A 21867-nucleotide genomic window follows, 5' to 3' on the forward strand; every position below is an offset into this window, starting at 1 on the left:
GTATGATTGATCAGTGAGTAGTACATGTCTTTATGACTCAGTTCACAGCCCATTCAGCCAGTACACAGCTGGTTCAGATTAATAAGTTCTATAGGTGCATTTGGCTGCTATTTCAGGAAGGGAGATAATGGTCATTGCTGGAGCAGGCTGTGTCCTTGGGCTGGGGTGAAACTGCCTGGGATAGTGTTTTGAGGCTAGAAAGAAATGTGATTTTTAAAGAGAAATATGATTTAGAATTGGGGCTCAAGTGCATGCACCCAAGCGCCACATCAGTTGGGCACATGTTAAGTACTGGGGACACAGAAATATAAATAAAATACTCCATGCCCTTAAGGGAATGATAGAGATAGCATGGAATGAATGAATGAGTGAATGAATGAATAAAGCATTTATTACTTTGTTCAAAGTACTGTGCTAAACATCAAGAATATAAGTAGAAAAATGATGACAGTCCCTGCTATCAAGGAGAATAATATTCTAGTTGACTAGACAACAACACATAGGGAAGGTTTCAGTTGCAAGATAAATGGAAAAGTCCCATGTCCTTGGGTATAGTGGGAAAGTAGAGGCTAATGTTTGTTCTTTAACAGTGGGTTCAGGATATTCAGCTGTCTCCATCAGAGTCTGAATAGAGATAGTCAAGGTGGTAGTAGTAGTTTGATTCTCTTGGTATATACTGCCTCCTGATACTTCAACTAGGCTGACTTGTCTGACTTATGTGTTGCAGTTGGTTAGTAGTTAGTGGGAAGCATTGGTCCTCTCTCTAAAGGTATTGCTTCTTTGTCTGGGGACCATAAGGTTGCACTGGAAGAGGAAATGGTGGCCTGCCATTATCAATCCCTGTCATTCTCTGCCTATTAGTGGCAGTTGTTCAGCAGTTGTTGCTGAAGATGGCCCCCCTTTCCATAATGATCTCTCTTCTTGATTATCTCTATTGGAGCTGGTCTGGAGACTGAATCACTACTATTTCCAAGAATGTTGAGTTTATGGTCCTGGGATGTTTTCATGAGGATCTGAAAAGACATGGTGGTCAAAATGGTGCTAGTGGTCTGACTTGCCTCCCACTGACTTGCTTCCTCTTTCTCCCTTACCTGGCTGTACTAGTTAGACTGACTTGCCTACCCTTCTGTGGTGCCTTCTAAAAACTACTCCTACTTAACTGCTACTTTTATTACTCTTAAACTTCTTTTCTCCCAGATTTATTTTTCTCTTGAATGTTCTGGTGCTCATGGAAACCTAGTGACCACTTGGAGATATCAGCAACTCTTTGTACCCTCTCCAAGGCTGACAGCTCCTATGAGGAGCCCCTTCACATATAGGGCAGGAAGGGAGAGTTGGTTTACTCCTTACTCCTCAATGCCACTTTCTGACCCCTCTCTCTGCTGTCTCTCAATAGCTGCCAATTGTCTTTTAAACTTCACTCCATCTTAACTCTGTTCTTGTCACTGTTTCTTATGATTCTCTTTCTTTTTTCCACAGGTTCAGTACCTTGCCCATGTCCTTGGACATATAAATGAATGTACCAAACAGATAAAGATAGTGTTAGGGGAAAGGCATTAATAACCTGGAGGGGTCAGGAAAGGTTCCATTTAGAAGGCAGCACTTGAACGGATCCCTGAATGAAATGAAGGAATCTAATTAGAAATGAGGAGGAAGTATATTCTAGGCACCAAACTAATGCAAAGGCATAGAGATGGGAGATAGGATGGTGTCCTATTTGATTGAACCACAGAGTGTGTGTGTGTGTGTGCGTGTATGCGCATGCGTGCATGTGCATGAGTGTGTGTGTGTGAGAAGGGGAGCAATGTGTACTGATTAAGTCTGGGTAGAATGGGCCCTGGTAGTAAAGTGCTTAAAATGTCAAAGAGGAGTTTGGGTTTGATGCTACAGGCAACAATGAGCCACTGCCATATTTTGGGGTGGGAGGAAGGGAAGGGAGTAGTATATAGTCAGACCTATGCTTTAGGAAAATCACTCTGGCAGTTGTGTGGAGGATTCATTAAAGAGGGGCAACAACATGTACTTTGCTTCCAAAACCTAAAGAAATAATATTAAATATGCACAAAGATGGTTTCTCTAGGTAGGTAGAGTCATTAAACTGGCACATTTTTATATCACATTTAAAAAAATTCATAAATCAAGAATGGAGAGTTCCCAAAGGTCAGATCTACATCCTTTCCCTTCAAGTGTTGGGGCAGCTAGGTGGTAAAGTGGATAGAGCACTGGGCCTGAAATCAGGAAGATTCATCTTCCTGAGTTCAAATCTAGCCTCAAACACTTACTAGCTGTGTGAACCTAGGCAAGTCACTCAACCTTGTTTGCCTCAGTTTCCTCATCTGTAAAATGAGCTGGAGAAGGAAATGGCAAACCATTCCAGCATCTTTGTCAAGAAAACTCCAAATGAGGTCAAGAAGAATCAGACACAACAGAACAATTCTGTGATTAAGACTGGTTGATGCTTTATAGTTTATAAGAAAATATAGGATGTTCCAAAAGTCTTGGTACAATTTTAAGCACTAAGATTTTTGGAACATCATGTATAAGGTATGGTTCTTGCTCTCAAGTGCTTGAGACACAATTAGTGAGTAAACGAATGTATTCACATGTAATTAAATAGCAATATGACAGTATATATAATTAAGTACTGCTGTACACAGTGCAAAAGACATCAGATAATGAAGAACAAGTGAATGCTTCAGTGGTTAAGAGTCTTGAATGAAAAAGTGGAACTTGAATTAAGCCCTGGTATATTGGTATAATATCTTGAGGAAGTGACTGGAGAGGTGTTTCAGATGGGAGGAACAGATTGAACAATGCAGGAATTAGCATAGATTATAAATTCCTTGAGGGCAAGAACTATCTTTTGCCCCCTTTTGTATTTCTAGCATTTAGCAGAATATATGGCACATAGTAGAAGCTTAACAAATGTTGATTGATTGATTGATGGAAAACAAGACTAACTAGGGGAAAGAGTTCAATCCTGAGGATTATAGGAGACACTGTTTTATTGACAATGTGGAGGACCCTGAATATCAGATAAGATCATTTGGGGCAATGAAGAAAGCCAATTTGGGCTAAGTCCAATAAAGCTGCTTGCCCTGAATTACCTAAGCTATTTCAGCTGAATTCACTGAATAATTGACTGAATCCTTCACTATATTTTGACTTAAAGAGTCTTGCTCTGTGAAATTAATTAGATGTGGGAGAGCTGGCCTTCACTACAATGTCACCTGCCCCACTTCCACAGTCCTTAATTCCTAAATAATACTTGTTCAAGTCAGTATATCTGGCATAGATCAAGTAACTAGGCTTTCCCCCCCCTTTTATTAAAAATGTTGCTAACATTTCAATAACAATTCCAGCATACCAGAATTGTCTGATCTTTGAGACATCATGCTAAGCTGAAAATTTGTTGTGAATGAGGAAATGACTTTAATTTTTGCTAATTTTAGGTAATAATCATTGGGGTTGTATTAGAGTTAACAGTTTTTAAGGATTAACGTTTTCACTTGGCATTTTGGTTTGTCAGTTAAATTAAATCATTAAATCCCTTGAACAAAAAGCAAGTCGAATAAGTTCAAATTGATATATCTTACATGGATAGAAGAGTTTGGACTGAAATGGCTTCTAACTACTTCCAGTTTTATAATTCTTTAATTGTATTACTATTTGGACTTTGTCAGTGAGAGTAATGTAATTTGTTCCTTTTGCATTAGAGAACCAGCAAAATAAGGTCATACAGGCTAGGCCAAGGGCAAGCTATAAACTTGAATTACCTAGTCATCTGCTGGAAGTATTATTCTGTAAAAGAAGTATGTGGGCAGTTCTTGACAGCAAATGCTGAAAATCTCAGACTTTGAAAAAAGAGATGGAATGAGAGGAACAGATACTCAGGTCAGTCAGTAAAAATGTCTTAAATGGAAAACTAAAGAATTGTATATTGAATTTTACATGGCCTTAAAATATCCTGTTGTGATCTCTTATACAAATGGACTCTATGGCCTAATGCTCCCTTCTCTCAGTTAATTGATTCATGATTATCCACCATAGCCCAGTGTCTGACGGGGGAGTGCCCTGCAACTGCCAGTAAGATTAGCATCAAATAACAAGAACAAGCACAACATCGCACATGGATTACATACTGAACAATACAAGCACATGTCGGGAGAGATTAGCCAGTTTATGTGGCTACATAGTTTATATGAAAAAGAGAGGAATTTTAATCGCTAGCTCAATATAAATAAACACTGAAGTGTGTCTGTCAGAAAACAATCCAGCCTGGTTTTAGGGTGTTTTTGCAAAGGTATGGTGTCTAGAAAAAGAGAGGTAATAAGCTTTTTTTATTCTTGGTTGATCTGGAGTATTGTGTTCAGTTCTAGGTACTACATTTTCAGACTGGTTTCCACATTGGTATTCACAGAGCAGAAGTCTGAACTTGTCATTACCCTGCTCAAGAACATATGGTGGCTCCCTATTACCCCTAGAATAAAATACAAACTCCTTTATTTAGCATTTAAAGCTCTTCACAATCTGCCTCCATCCTATCTTTCCAGCTTATTTTCTGCTACTTCCACTTATATGCATTATGTTCCATTCAAGCAGCCTACATGGTTGATGTTCCCCATGCCAATGGTTCATTTTGTGTCTATAAGCCTTTGCACTGGCAGTCCCCAATATTTGAAATGTTCTTTTTCTTCTCAACTTTTTGGGATTCCTATCTGTCAGACAGGAGACACTGGAGTGGGGGCTTTTCTAGCAGGTGCTCTAGCACTAGTAGGTTCGTTCTTGATCTGGGCAGGCAGGAAGACTGGACTGGAGACATAATAAGGGGCTAAATAAGCTAACTTTATTCTAGTCTTCTCAAATGTTTGCTGATACAGCATCCCCTAATTATTCTTCTTGCAGAGAGGAGGACTCTGAGAACTGCTGCTATGAATAATTTTAAGGGTCTAATTGCATAGTATAATGAACCCTCTATTCAACAGTAAACATTGTTCAATAAAGTAAAGCATGATATCCATAGCAACATCCTTAAGGAAAATATATCATCTAAAACATATGTATATATATATATCATAACACTCAGTATGTCGGTTGGCATAGCATATATCGTTGCATCCCCAAAGTCAGGGGGTCTCAGACTAGGGTCTTACGTAGCATGACACGTCCTTAAGGGGTAGCAGGAAAGTACCAAGTGAAGTACTCTCTCATCTCAACTTGAGTTCCTCTTGGGTGGACTGACCACTCCCAGCTCTTGCCTGTGTTTACAGGCAGGCAGCTCTCTGCTCCTGCTTTTTGGCTCAGCTCATGGGGACTGTTCCACTCCAAACTCTTCCTGCTTCTGCCTGCAATCAGGCTCCAGGAGATCCTGCCCACAGCTTCTATTTCTTGGAAAATAAAACTCATTAGGACTATAACAATATTTATACACATTACCAGCACCACCATCTCAATTTCCTTTAACAGCTCTTCAAAAGGGCTTAAACTGAGTCTCCTTCCCATGGGCAGATCTCCACTCTTCAGCTTCATTCACTCATAAAGACCAACAAGACTTCTGTCTGAGAAATTAACACAGACCAACAGTCAGGAGTTCTGTCTGAGAAATCAACAAGGATCAACAGACAGGACTTCTGTTTGAGGAATTAACGCAGATCAACAGACAAGGCTCCTGTCTGAGAATTAACACATATCAACAGAAGGAGTGCCGACATCACAAATAAATCCTACTTTGCTTGCCATTACAGGTGAGTGAGAATATAGAAGGAGCTACAACTCCTACAGGTCCCCTAAGCCTCACTGGGGACTGGTTGAGGCAAGCACACATGCACATTCTCTTTGTGTATTCCTATTCCCCACTTACTGACCCCACTTAACCTGATTTATAGGGCAACAGACAAAGAAGGCAATTTGCCAGCAGTAGCATCACAAGCTTACATTAACTCATTTTTATACCTTATTGTGTAGTCACAGTAGAAATTGTTTAAAACTATGATCCTGGGAAACTAATATTTAGGATCCTGGGAACTATTATCTACAAAGGAACAACAAAATTTTCCTTAGTTATACAATCCCCTTTTATACAACCTTGTCTATACTCCGCTTTCCTACATCTGTATGCATGTTGTTTCCCTCAGTTGTCACTCACTAGCATTTATTTATTAGTTGACTGTAGAATGGAAGCTTCTTGACAACAGGAACTTTTCCCATGATGTAGTCTCAGCACCTAATATGGTTCCTGGCACAGAGTGTAGGTGCTTCATGGATGCTTATTGAATTTGGGAACCTTGACAACATGCTGTACCTCTAGAAGAAGGCAGCCAGGGTGGTCAAGGCACCCAAAATCATATTGAAAAATAGCAGAATTTTAGAGGTAGAAGGAACCATTAGAGTTCATTATACACCTTTATTTTATAGATGAGAAAATGAATTCTGGAGAAATTAAGTGCTTTGCCTAAGTTCATTAAACTAGTTGCTGGCGTACCTGGTATATTGTATTCTCCGTTATACCATGTGGCTCCTTTTAGTTAATTGGCCAGAAAAATGCTGCCTTTCACAGCCACATAGGTTGTCGTCTTTCAATCTAACCAGTCATCTCAAATGTATGTCAATGATCACAGGGAGGCTGGAAGACAATATGAAGAGCTCAGCATAAGCCCATACTCACTCCTGAAAAATCACTTTAAAAATAAATGCCTTGTGAATAGCAGGCAATTAGTAACTGTTGAACTGGATGGAATGTCCTTCTGATAGTGAGGTGGTAGCATTGTCTTTGAAAATACAGGTGATCGATCCCTTTATTACAAGATGACATGAAAGGTGAATAGGATATCTCCATCCTATTTATGATACAAATGGGCCAAGAAAAGGTTTAACATTCTAAAAATAATTTTTAAACTTATTTAAATGTAAAAAGTTGAAGGTTTCAAATGAGAAAATGAAATTTCCAGAAACATCCCAAATGCATAATTGAAAAACCTTGGCATCTTCAAGAAGTTTTCTATCCACAACATGATTTTTGTGCTGGTTTTGTAAAGTGAGAAGAAGTTAAAATTGTTTGTGTAGGGGAAAAGAGCATCACAATAGGAAGCTATTTCTAGTTGTAGTCATGGTAACAACAATGAAATCATTTCTGCCAAGACAAAATGAGAAGGGTAAGTTATAATCACTTGGGAATAATCAGTCTGCAGAGCTGATTAACTGTTTGAATGGAGAACTATTCTAGAAAAGAGAGGCTCATTTTTAACATCAGCTACATGCCAAAAAACAACTATACTTCTTCTCTTTTGTATTTTCTCTCCTCCATTTTGATTCTCATTTTTGTTTATAGAGAGCAAGAGATAGACTAAAACACGGTAGGAAATCAAACCCACCAAAAGCTTATTTTGAAGTTTCTGTCTGGAAAATATCTTTCAATGTGGAGAAAGTAATCTTTTCAAACAAAGATAGAAAATGGAGACAAACACAACTGTTCTCCTCCCCACAAACACCTGACATGTGAGCTGCTGTACTTGTTGCCAGAATATTTGTTTGCTTTGGGAAATATTCAAATAGAATATGCTTTTTAAAATGGTTACTCGTACTTTTTATGTGATTTAGCCCATTCTCTTCTACAACTGTTCTTTTATTTTTGTGAAAGTGTCACAGCTCTCCACATCCAACCATTCACCAAGTATATTCTGAGCACCTACTATGTATTTAGCAATGTTCTAGGTGATGTGGAGGATTTAGAAGAATAAGATATGACTCCGGCACTCCAAAAACTTACAGTCTGCTTGGGCAGAGAAAGATATGATGTAAAAAAATGAATAAAATGAAAATATAACAAATTACAAAGTGTAAATACTTAACTATTCACAGGCATTTCACCACTTAACAATAATTATGCTCACATTCAAACTCTAAATTCTTAGCTTCTCCCCTCTTTTCCCATCATAGATACTCTTTGGGGCTCAAAACTATGCTAATCAGATATTACATGTTAGGGCCCTGTCACTAGTGTCTTCAGATGCTTGGATCAATACCTGAGAATATAGTGCTAGCACCCACAACTATCCAACCTCTCTAGCTAGTTACCTGGGCAGATGTCTGCCTTTGCATGGTCCAAGAGACAGCTTAGCTCCAATGTACCAACAACTCACTGTAAATATGAAATCAGTGCTCACATTCCTTCCTCTTTCGTACTCATTCTCAAGTATTTTGCCTTCATATCCAAGGACTTGATTGAGTGCTGTTCTAGAAAATAATTAATAAAATGTCTATTTTGAGAGGATCCAGAATTAATGATGGAAAATAGATACATGACTATCTGCCTTCTCCCAGAGATTTCAATCTTAACAACTCTAAGTGTGGTAGTTTTTCAGACCAGGAATAATGTAACTTACTTGAAAAGATATCCCCAGAGCCTTACATAGAGCCTTACACACAGTAGGTCCTTAATAAATGATTGTTGAATTTAATTTGTTGATTAATAATAATAGCATCTAATTAATAATAATAACATCTGCTGTTAACAAAACACTTTCTTGAGAAGAACAGAAAAAATTTAGTTGAGTACAAGGAAGAAATTCCTCGCAGGGGAAAATACTCAGATGGCTATGTGGACGTCAAGAATTGATAGAGCATATTTATGAGACAGCTAAAGGAACCTTTTCTAATATCAACTGAGAGTCAATATTAGAGAGTAGTGAGAACTATAGTTGGATTGATTAGCTGATGTCAGATTATGGGTATGAATTTATTTGTAACTTATAATATTATATGAATTTATAGTAGATATGATAGAAGATGGGAAGCCACTGAAGGTTTTCATTCAGGGAGTGATATGATAAAAACAGAGTTTACTGAAATACCAACTCATTGTCTATATTTACAGACTATATATACTGATAGGTCTAGCTCAACAGATTGTTCTTACAAGTGCATATCATAGTCTGAATAATAATCATTTTTCATTCACTTAGTTTTTCTTTTGTGGATTATAGGCTGAAGTCCTTTTAAATGATTGTAAATCTCATTCAAGAAGACCAGCAGTATCTTATGGCTTATATGATATGATGAGCATAATATCATCCCCAAATAGGAGAATCTGGAGGATCATATGGTATATTGGGGTTCCCTTCTTATATTTAAACTCTGTGCAATAGTTCTCCATTGCAGTAGTAAGCAGCTTTAATGAGCATATATCTTCTTGCTTTTTTTTCATATTGCTTGATTATCAGAGAATCCAACAATTTTCTAGTTGGATTTGTTAGGCAATGTTGTATGATCATGACATAAGTATGGGTATAATCTTGTTGGAGGAAAAACTTCAAAAACACATTTTTCTCCAAATGAAGAAAGTGCTTTACAAATCTGTACTTTTCAGTCGATTATGTGATTTTCAAGATGAATAATTTGCAAAAGCTAACTTGTTCCTTTTTCATATTTTCATCAAACATATGTAATTTATTCATCTAAATATGTGTAAATCATTCTAAATTTTTTAGAAAAATAAGAATACAACATTTATGTCTGTTTCATTGCCTTTTAAAAAGATACAGCCTGTGATTTCCCCTCAGTTATTCCCTAGAATGATGAAATTGAAATTGTGTGGGCTACAGCATAGATTTCTTCTATGTGCCCTTGGTCTGGCCCAACTGTCCTTATTATCTTTATCTCTGTTAATGCCATTTCCACTTCCTGTCATTTAGTCAGTGTAATAGGAACATTAGAGTCTTAATGTAGTGATTACACTGTTATTGATGAGGAAAAGATATTTTGTCACAGAAATGTTAACAAACATTTTCCTTAAGTTTGTTATCCAGTAAGTTTCATCTTTAAATGCTTGTATAATGATTTGGCTTACCTGAATTTCACTCCAAGTTTTCTACAAACATTTTCTCTCCATTGCTTTGCTTTATTTGGAGGTATAATATTACTCATAAGATCATAGTTCTCCTAAATAAGGGTTTAGAAATGAGTTTCTACTCTAATCTAGTATTTCCCTTGATTGTCATGTTTCTGTTTGACCAGGTGGTCAACTGTTTGCTGGTAGAAATGATATGTGGAATGTTTTGGTTTTCTTGTTATGGATTACTTTACCTCAGTTAAGCTTCTGTAGGAAAAAGTGATATTCTATGCTGCATGCACTATTTTTTATTTATCTCTGTGTGCCTAGCATGGAGCACAAGTCCCAAAATACAGTAGGCACTTAAGGAATGCTTGTGGAATAAATGTTTGAATAGACCCTGGATTTGTTGTAGTTGCATGCCATTTCTTTTCATCTTTACACTTATAATTTGGCATTGATTTTGATCCTTAAGTTTATACTTTTACTGCATACACATAGCTAATTCACTAATGCCTCCCACATTAGTAACTAGATGTTTCCTTTAAAACTATGATAAATTTCATTTTTGGTGATGGTCAATGGTGGTTATGCCCAGTGACTTCTGAGTCTTTCTTCTTAAAGAAAGTATTTGTGCTATGTAGAACTATGAATGCCGTATAGTCTATATATGCCTTTGGCATTTTCCCTGTCTTAATCCTAAGTGGTATTTTCTAAAAAATTTCATTATCTTCTTGTATGACAACCTTTGTATTGAAGGCACAGATCAAGTGTGGCGTGCTTTTGAAAGGAATTTACCATTGTCATGGGGGTAGGGCTATATTTAGCACAGCGTCTAAAGTAATAGGGATTCTCCATAGATGAATAGTGAAGTTCTCCAAATGTTTTTGGATTACAAGCTAATTGTACCCAAACCCAGAACAACCAGAACCTCCTAAATGAGATCCCTAGTCACTTAAAAGACTTTAGCCTTGGGGGCAAGGGTGGAGTCAAGATGGCAGAGTGAAAGGATTGACTTGCTTGAGCTCTCCCCCAAACACCTCCAAATACCTGTGAAAATGACTAAATAGATTCTAGAGCTGCAGAACCCACAAAATGATGGAGTGAAAGAAATCTCCAGGCCAACAAAGCCTGGAAGGTCAACAGGAAGGGTCTATTGCAGTGGGTTAGGAGTGGAGGGCATAGATGATTATTTAATTAGAACTGCTTGATTTACCTAAGTAGCTTTAGTAAAACTATTATTACTCATATCAAATTCAGATAAAAATGCTAAATGCCTTCTAATATTTAATACAATATATAGAAAACTAAAGGAAAACTATTATCTAAAATTTTTTCTTATTCATCTTTGGCTACGTGTAGCAGGTGCCTGTGGAAGACAGGTATTTGCTTCTGTTTTTCCAACATTCTGTTAAGGAGGTGAAATGGAAAAACAAAAAATCATTTTGATAATTTAGTTTAATTTGTTGCACTCATAACAATGTCTCTGAATGCTATGCATGAGTCAGGCTGCCTTCCTTCTTTTAGTCTGGCAACATAAGTCCAGATTAATCACAGAAAAGAGCTATTATTTCTTCCATTTAGAATGACACATCTCTGGAGGAACTAAATAAAGGTATCAACAGAAGAGCCATATTGTCATAATTGTGGGATATGACTTTGGTCAATGAGAAAGGACAGATTTCCACTGAATATACTTCCTTAGTGACATGCAGTGATGCTAACATTTCAACAAAAAGCAGCACTACAGACCACCAAGATAGACCTGAAAATGTAATTTAGATTTATTTCCATTCTTGATCCCCCCTGTTAACTTACTACATTCTGTAACTGTAGCTATGAACAAGGTGACTGTTCAACAAGCTTTTTCTACATAAGTGAAGTTTAGTAGGATATAGGTTATGGCTAAATCACTTTGTTACATGACTTTGCTGATGTCTGATTCCCAGAGTGATGACTTTGGTATAGGGATATTGGAGATAATACAGAACAGTTCAAAAGGTATCAGGAACCCATTACTTGGTTGCTCTTATTATTTCCTGGCCCAGCTGGTATGTTCTCCTGTGCCTTAGGCCTTTCAGCAGCTTTTAGTACAGCTCTCTGCCAGCAACTCTCCCTGAGAATATACAGAGTACAAAGAAGCAGAAACAGACACAGAGGGAAAGCCACCCAGACAATCATGTTCTCCACAGCTGCCCTGCTGTACCACACCAATATCTCTTCTAACTCTCCTGCTCAATCAGCTGACAATGTAATTAATTCTATAAATATCAGTTCTATAATATGAGAGCCAGTATAGAAATGCTGGTCCAGAAGGAAAGGCAAACCTTGATTTTATAGACTGCCTATAGATGGCTTCAAAGGGAAAGACAACAAGTGTCCTCATTAGGGTGATTGGTGATACTTGCTATTTTCCTGACTGTGTTAAAAGAGCCAGAATGTGTCACTGGTGAAGCCTATTTTAGGCAACAATCTTATGATCGCTTGAGCTTAGAATTACACATTTAGTTAGAGCAGGAAGTGACCATAGAGACTTTGTACAACACCGTGCTTTTACAGAAACCTTAAGCCTAGAGAAGTCAAGGACATGGGCACAGAATCGGGAAAAGGCAGAATTTACAACCAAATACAGCATTCTTACCAACTTCAACACAGGGCCTAGCTAGTTCCTTTAGAAAACAACACCGAGTTATTGGACAAAACCCTGAAGTAAGTATTGATTGATACCAGAGAGGTCTTATTTTGATGCAAATACAATTAGATTTTACATTTTTAATGCACTTATAAAATATTTTATATTACCCTTATCTGTCTTATCTCTTCTCTAAATGGCAAGCACATGAGGGGAATGACTAACCTTTTTTGTGTCCTCAAGGGTTTAACACAATGTTCTACACATAAATGATTCTTGAATCATAAAATGAGAGAATCAAAGAATTTGAAAGTTGAAATATAGATCCCCCTTTTTTATCTCTTTGGGATACAAACCTCATAGTAATATTGATGGATCAAAGGGTTGACATAGTTTTATAGCTTTTTGGGTCTGGTTCCAAATTGTTTTCCATAATGGTTGTATCAGTTCCCTACTCTACTAATAGTTTATTAGTCTACCTATTTTCCTCCCAATCCCTCCAGCATTTTTCATTTGTGATAGCTTTAAGGTGTTACCTCAGGCTTGTTTTAATTCATGTTTCTATAATCAATAGTGATTTAGAGCATTTTTCATATGACTATAGATAACTTTGATTTCTTCTTTTGAAACCTGAACACTTACATTCTTTGACGATTTATCAATTGGGGGATGTCTATTTTTATAAATTTGACTCAGTTCTGTACTCAATCTGTATGTGTGTGTGTGTGTGTGTGTGTGTGTGTGTGTGTGTGTGTGCATCCTTTTTGGATTCTGGTTTATAATGTATTCTGCTATCTACTTCTGTTTTATGGGTGAGCTCATTCCATTCACAAGCACAGTTACGTTGGTAAATATATATTTCTCTCCATACTGTTTTCCTCTATTTTTCTTTTTACCCTATCCCTCCTCAAAAGTCTATTTTGCTTCTGACCACTGCCTCCCTTATTCTATCCTCCCTTTTTCACACCCCCTTTTCTTTTATCCCATTCCCTTCCTATTTCTCTATTTTATAAGTTACATTTCTATACACAACTGAGTATGCATATGTATTCTTCCTTTTTGGAAACAATTCTGGTGAGAGGAAAATATGTATTACCTCCACTTTCCCATTTTCCTCTTCACTGTAAATGTACTTCCTTTTAAGAAGGGAAAATGATACATGTAATGCCTAAGAACTTTACCATTATTAGGGCAGTGAAAAGGAGGTGAGATAGACAGACAGCATGGATATGATTTGATTATGTTGAGATGTACTAAGAGAAGGAAGAAGACAGAGAGGTAGAATGGGGAGGAATTTTATCACATAAAAGAGGTAATTTATAAATAATTATATGTATATGTGTATACATACACACACATATTGAGGGATTCTGCTCAGGTTTGTTTTTGTTTTTGTTTTTGTTTTTTAACTGTTTGGATGAATGATCAAAAATGTTTGTAGACCAACCTAAATAAATGGTTGGTGGTAGGCACCTCTCCAACTGTGCGAAATATCACGTATCCCCATTTCTTTTCATCTCACAGGCCTCATTCTTGATCTTATTGTTATAGCTGAACACTACTTTGATATGAGTCCTTCTCAGACTTGTTTGCTGTTCAGGGTTGGATGGTTGAATTCCTTTCCTCAAGATATTATCCAGTTTAAGTTACTGGTTGTTTTGAGTTATAACCATCTTTTAACACTCCTTTTTAGTAGCTTCTTGTTCTGCCCCCTCCTATAATAAGATTACCTTGTCTCTTTCTCTACTTGTCACTTCTTTTCCCCATATTTAAGGTCTTTATGTATCCTTGCTATGAACAGGATTAGCTCAGACATCACAGTTAACTCTTTGTGATGTCATGGTTTAAGTACACTGGTAGCTTGACTTGCTGGAAAGATCTTTGTTGCACCATATAGTTTGTGCTGTTCCCTAACATTTCATGTTCCTAACATGTTCCTAACATTCAGATCTTGACAAATCCTTTCAATCTCTGTGCTGTTACTCTCCTGCTCTGAAAAACATGGTAGGTAACATTTTGGCATCATACCATTTTAGGGAAAATGAATGTGTTTAGTGTTTAAAGTTTAGATTCTTACTGATTATTTATTTATTCTGAGCTTTGTGGAGTGATACCAATAGTTTGGTATGACCATGAAAAAATCTGTGGAAAAGGAAGCTTAGTGTAAGGTAAATTTTTCCTCCTAGCTAAATTTTTAGTTCTTTGCTAGTATAGATCCAGTAATTGATTTGAATACAAAGATTGCTATCGTATGAAAGAAAGCACAGAAATTAATTTTTTTCCTTGATCATGGTGCACCTTGAAAAGAGAGAACATTTTCTCACAAGATATTCTAACATGTAAGAAGATATTGATCTTTTTGTCTTATATCCAAGGATAACATGTAGGTCTAAACAGTTATTCAGATTGAGAGACTCATTATGACCTCAACATTCACCTTTGTGTGAGGATTTTGCTAATTGACATCTTTATTTCCATCAGTGTCATTTTCATCTTTGGACTTGATGACATGTCCCAACTCCCCTGGTCCAGTGGGATAAGGTTGCCTATCTAGAACCTCAAAGTGTGTTTCTCTTCTGAGAGAAGTGTGAATTCTTTGAACTTTTGTGGGATGGGAATAAAAGGCTTTTCTGTACCTGATTGTTATTTGTAGTGCTTGTGTAGGATGTGGAAATCTTATTACCTACACCTAGAATCATAGAATATTAGAATTTGAAGGGATGTCAGTAGATATCTAGTCCAACCCATACCAGAAAATGGTTAACACCATAAGATACCTGACAGGTAGTCATGCATTTGTCCACAGGGGCAATATAATACTTTTTGAGGCAGACTGCTCCACTTTGGGAAAGCTTTGATAGTTAGGAAGGTTTTCCAGATCCGAAACTTAAATTTATTTTTCTTTTAATCTTGACTTTAATCAATTCTAAATACATCTAATTATATCATTGTCTACTCCATATTTTCTTTTTCCTATCATAATACAATCAATATTTATTGAATACTTTATTAAAATCTAGGTAAATTCTAACTCTAATATTTTTCTGACCTATACTTTTAGTAATCTTGTCAAAAAAGAAATAAAGTTAATCTGATATGACTTGATTTTTTTTATAAAGACATGCTTCATTGTATTCTTGATATCACTAATTATTTTTCCAAATCGTAACTATCTCTTTATGATCCATTCTAAAACTATCCTAGAGGTCAAAGTCAAGCACACTGGCACATAATTTGCAATGTTCTCTCCCTCTTCTCCCTCTTCTTTTTCTCTTTTGAGGGCAACAATGTCAAAACAGCTACATATAAAACCTCAAAGAAAAATGTGAATTGCTCTCAGGACCAAAAAGAACTCCTGGAAGAGCTCAAAAAGGATGTTAAAAACCAAATAAGAGAGGTAGAAGAAAAACTGGGAAAAGAAATGAGAGTAATGCAAGAGAATCATGAAAAAAGTGTTAACAGATTGGTAAAGGAAGCCCAAAAAATGGAAAAAGATGTACAAAAATTTACTAAAGAAAGCAACTTTTTAAAAAGTAGAATTGGCCAAATGGAAAAGGAGATACAGAAATTCAATAAAGAAAAGAACTTCTTAAGGAGTAGAATTGGTCAAATGGAAAAAGAGGTACAAAAACTCATTGAATAAAGTCATTCTTTAAAAATTAGATTTCAGCAAGTGGAAGTAAGGAATCCATAAGACATCAAGAAAGAAAAAAGAATTCAAAAGAATTTTTAAAAATGGAACAACATGTGAAATATCTCATCAGAAAAGCAATTAACCTGGAAAACAGATCAAACAGAGATAATTTAAGAATTACTGGACTACTTGAAAGCCACAATAAAAAAATCAACCAAACAAACAAACCCTATGTATTGTATTACAAGAAACTATCAAGGAAAACTGTCCTTCTGTCTTAGATCCAGAGAGTAAACTAGAAATTGAAAGAAACTACCAATTGCTGAAAAAGATCTCAAAATGAAACTTCCCAGGAATATTATAAACAAGCTCCAAAGCTTTTAGGTGAAAGGGAAAATAATTCAAAAGCAGCCAGAAAGAAACAAGTAAAATATTGTAGAGCTACAGTGAGGATCACACAAGATTTATTGGCTTCCATATCATAAGAGAAGAAGGATTGAAATATAATATTCTGGAAGACAAAGGAGCTAGGATTACAATGAAGAACCATCTACCCAACAAAACTGAGTATAATTCTTCAGGGTAAAATGGATATTCAGTGAAACAGAGGACTTTCAAGCATTCCTGATGAAAAGACCAGAGCAAAACAGAAAATTTTATTTTAAAATACAAGACTCAAGAGAAGCAAAAAAGGTAAACAGGGAAGATAAAACATAAAGTATTAAATAAGGTTAAACTGTTAACATTCCTATATGGGAAGATGATATTTGTAATGCTTAAGAACTTTATGACTATTAAAACAGAGTATACATAGACAGAGGGCATGGGTATAAGTTGATTTTGATGGAATGATATCCAATACAACTTCTCCCCAAATTAAGGAAGTAATTAAGTAAGAAAGAGGACTGCATTAGGAGAAAAGTGAAGGGAGAGATAGAGTGGGGGTAAGTTGTCTTCTGTGAAGAGGGGTAAAAGACCTTATTACTGTGTAGGGAAAGATGGTGGGGCAGGCAGTTTGAATTGCCTCTTCAGAATTGACTAAAATAGGGAATAACATACACACTCTGTTGGGTATAGAAATCTACTTTACCCATTAGGGAAATAGGAGGGGGATGATAAGAGAAGAGTGACTGATAGAAGGGAGGATAGATTGGGGGAGGTGGTGGCTTGAAGCCAAACACTTGTGATGAGGGACAGGATAAAAGGAGAGAGAGATAGGATAAATCAGGGGAGGAAATGGGTAGAGGGAAATATACTGTAATAATAATTGTGAAAATGAATGGGATGAACTCATATATAAAACAAAAGTGAATAGCAGGGGAGATCAAAAACCAAAATCTTACAATATGTTGTTTACAAGAAACACATTTTAAGTAGAGAGACACACAAGAGTAAAGATAAGGGGGGGCAGAGCAGAATCCATTATGCTGCCACTGAAGTAAAAACAAAACGACACAAAACGACACAAAACAAAAAAAGCAGAAGTAGCAATCACAATTTCAGACAAGGCAAAAATAGATGTAATTAAAAGAGATAAGAAAAGAAATTACATCTTGCTAAAAGGTACCAGAGACAATGAAGTAATATCAGTACTAAACATATATGTACCAAATGATAAAGCATCCGTAGTTTTAAAGGAGAAGTTAAATGAGTTACATGGAGAAATATACATAAAACCATTGAACTAATAAAAATAAAACCAGCAGCTGGTTGTATGAATAAAAAAACCCAACAAAATAGAGAGACCTTTGGTTAATTTGATTAAGAAAAAGAAAGAAAACCAAATGATCAGTATCAGAAATGAAAAGGGTAAATTCACCACCAATAAAGGAAAAATTATAGCAACTCTTAAGAGCTATTCTGCCCAACTATATGCCAATAAATTTTACAAGCTGAATGAAATGGTTGAATATTTACAAAAATATAACTTACCCAGATTAACAGAAGAGGAAATCAAATACTTAAATAATCCCATCTCAGAAAAAGCAATTGAATAAGCCATCAATGAACTTCCTAAAAAAAATTACCCAGGTCCAGATGAATTCACCGGTGAATTCTACCAAACATTTAAGGAACAAATAATTCCACTACTATATAATGTATTTTGAAAAAAATATTAGGCAAAGGAGTCCTACCAAATTCCTTTTATGACACAAAATGATGCTGATACATAAACTAGGAAGATTAGAAACAGAGAAAGAAAATTATAGACTAATTTACCTAATAAATGTTGATGGCAAAAGTTTTAAATAAAACACTAGCAAGGAAATTACAACACTATATTACAAAGATTTTAATTGTGACCAATTGAGATTTATACCAGGAATGTAGGGCTGCTGGTTCAATATTAGGAAAACTATCAACATATTTGACCATATCAATAACAAAACCAACAGAAATCATATGATTATCTCAATATATGCAGGAAAAGCTTTTTACAAAATACAATACCCATTCCAAAAAAAAACCAAAAACAAACCCAACCCTCTAGATAGCATTGGAATAAATGAAGCTTTCCTCAAAATGATAAGTAGTATCTATCTAATTCCATCAGCAAGTGTTATCTGTAATGGGGTTAAGCTAGAAGTGTTTCCATAAGATCAGGGGTGAAACAAATATGCCCATTATTACCATATTATTCAATTTTATTCAAGTAATGCTAACATTGCCAATAAGATAAGAAAAAAGAAATTGAAGGCATTAGAATGAGCAGTGAAGGAACAACTATCACTCATTGCAGACAATGTGATGTAATTCTTAGGGAATCCTAGAGAATCAATTATATATTAGTTAAAATAATTCACAACTTCAGCAAAGTTGTAGGATATAAAATAAACCAAATAAATAATCAAGATTTCTATATGCTACCTTTAATATCCAGCAGTGAGAGATAGAAAGAGAGATTCCATTTAAAATAATTATCAACAATATACAAACCAAGGAACTATATGAACATAATTATAAAACACTTTTCATACAAAGTCAGATTTAAAAAATTGAAAATTATTAATTGCTCATGGATAGGCTGAATCAATATAACAAAAATGACAATTCTACTTTAATTTATTGATTCAGTGCCATATGAATCACACTATTAAAATTTATTTTGTTGAGGTAGAAAAAAATAACAAAATTCATCTAGAAGAACAAAAGATCAAGAACATCAAGGAAATCAACAAAAAAAATGTGAAAGAAGGTGGCTTAGCCCTACCAGATCTCAAACTGTAAAATAAGGCAGTAATCATCAATCTAGTACTAAGAAACAGAGTGGTGGATCAGTGGAATAGATTAGGTACTCATAACATTGTATCAAATGACCATAGTAATCTAGTGTTTTTGATAAATCTGAAGATCCAAGCTTTTGGGATAAAAATTCATTATTTGACAAAAACTGCTGGGAAAACTGGAAAATGGTATGGCAGAAACTGGGTGTAGACAAACACCACACAGCATATAATGAGATAAGGTCAAAATGGGTGCATAATATTCATGTAAAGGATAGTACCATAAGCAAACCAGGAGAGCACAGAATGGTTTACTTGTCAGATCTGTGGATAAAGGAAGACTTTTGAATCAAACAAGATATAGGGAGCATTATGAAATGTAAAATAGATCATTTTAATTATATAAAATTAAAAAGTTTTTGCACAAGCAAAACCAATGGACCAACAAGGATAGCAGAAAACTGGGGAAAAAATTTGCAGCATATATCTCTGATAAAGGCCTCATTTCTGAAATATATTGAGAATTGTGTCAAATTGATAAGGATACAAGTCATTCCCCAATTGACAGATGGTTAAAGGATATAAACAGCCAGTTTTCAGATGAAGGTGTTAAAGGTATCTATAGTCATATGAAAAAATGCTCTAAATCACTATTGATTAGAGAATTGCAAATTAAAACAATTCTGAAGTGCCACCTCACAGCTATCAGATTGGCTAATATGACAAAAGAAGGAGAATGATAAATGTTGGAGGTGTTGTGAAAAATGAGGACACTAATGCACTGTTGGTGAACTTGTGAACTGATCCAACCATTCTGGAGAATTTGATACTATGCCCTAAGGTCTATAAAATTGTGTGTACTCCTTGATCCAGTAATAGCACTGCTAAGTCTATATCCCAAAGAGATGAAAAATGGGGGGAGAAGGACCTATTTGTACAAAAAATATTCATAGCAGTTCTTTTTGTGGTAGCAAAGATTGGGAATTGAGGGGATGCCCATCAATTGGGGAATGGCTGTTGTGCTCCATGATAATAATAGTATTGTGCTATAAGAAATGATGAGCAGGATGATTTCAGAAAAGTCTGGAAAGGCTTATATAAACTGATACAAAGTGAAGTGACCAGAACCAGGAGACCATCATACACAGTGACAATACTATCACACGATGAAGAACTGAATTGTGAATGAATTGGCTATTTTCAGCAATACAGTGATCTAAGACAATCCCAAAGGACTCATGGTGAAAAATGCTGTCTGCCTCCAGAGAAAAAACTGAGGTTGTCTGAATACAAACTGAAGCATACTATTTTGCCAGTTTCTTTTTTTGTTACAAATTTCTTGCATAAAATATGGGAAATGTTTTACATGATTGCACATGTATAACCTCTATCTGATAGTTTAATGTCTCAGGAAGAGGGGAAAAGAGGAGGGAGGGATACAATTTGAAACTCAAAATTTGAAAAAAAACAAAGGTTGAAAAAATTGTTTTAACATGTAATTCAAGGAAAAATAAAATATTTTTTTAAAAAGAGTGAAATAAAGCTTATCTCATATTTTAAAAAAATAACTGTAGAAAATATAAAATACTTGAGTGTCTACCTGCCAAGACAAAAACAGGGTTTATATGACTACAGCTACAAAACACTTTTCACACTAATAACGTCAGATCTAAACAATGGGAGAAATATTATTTACTCAGGGATAGGCCAAGTCAGTATAATAAAAATGAAAATTTTACCTAAATTAATTTACTTAATCAGTCCCATATTAATAAAAAAACCCCAAAATTGTAGTGCTAGAAAAATAATAATGATTCATCTGGAAGAAAAAAAAGAATATCAAGGGAATTAATGAAAAGAAATGTGAAGGAAAGATTTTCTAGCCCTGCAGATTGCAAATTGTATAATAAAGCAGTAATCATCAAAACAATCTGGCACTGACAAAGAAATAGAGGATCATCAGAATAAATTAGGTATACAATATACAGTACTAAATGACCATACTAATTTCATGTTTTATAAACCAAAGGCCTTAAGCTTTTGGGTTAAAAACTCACTATTTGACAATATTTGCTGGGGAAAATGGAAAACAGTAAGACAGAAACTGGGTATGAACAAACATCTTACACTGTATACCAAGATAAGGTCAAAATGTACACAATTTAGACATAAAGGGTGATACTACAAACAAATTAGGAGAACAAGGAATAGTTTACTTGTCAGATCTATGAATAAGGGATTTTGTCACCAAACAAGAGATAGAGAGCATTATGAGGGACGTAAAATGGATAATTTTGATTATATTGTTAATTTATTTTGCACAAACAAAACCAATGCAACCAAGATTAGAAGGAAAGTAGAAAGCTGGAAAAATTTTTTGTTTACTGTAAATGTCTCTGATAAAGGCCTCATTTCTTAAATATGTGGAGGACTGAGTAAAATTTGCTTGAATACAAGTCATTCCTCAGTTGATAGTGAAAAGATATGAACAGGTAATTTTCAGATGAAGAAATCAAATCTGTCTATTGTCATATGAAAAAATGTTCTAAAC

General features: G+C 35.4%; 1 protein-coding gene and 1 long non-coding RNA gene across 3 annotated transcripts in view; one reads left to right on the forward strand and one right to left on the reverse strand.

The window, feature by feature from the left end:
• Positions 1-21867, forward strand: part of GRXCR1 (glutaredoxin and cysteine rich domain containing 1) — a 225062-nt gene that overhangs the window by 153588 nt on the left and 49607 nt on the right. The gene's annotated exons all lie outside the window — the stretch shown is intronic.
• LOC140511486 (uncharacterized) lies at positions 5088-8304 on the reverse strand. Its single transcript, XR_011969568.1, has 3 exons — positions 8074-8304; positions 6482-6622; positions 5088-5558 (listed from the first exon to the last, which is right to left on the reverse strand). It is a non-coding gene; the product is annotated as an uncharacterized lncRNA (long non-coding RNA).

The sequence above is a fragment of the Notamacropus eugenii genome, chromosome 6 (assembly GCF_028372415.1).
Source record: "Notamacropus eugenii isolate mMacEug1 chromosome 6, mMacEug1.pri_v2, whole genome shotgun sequence".
NCBI lineage: Eukaryota > Metazoa > Chordata > Mammalia > Diprotodontia > Macropodidae > Notamacropus > Notamacropus eugenii.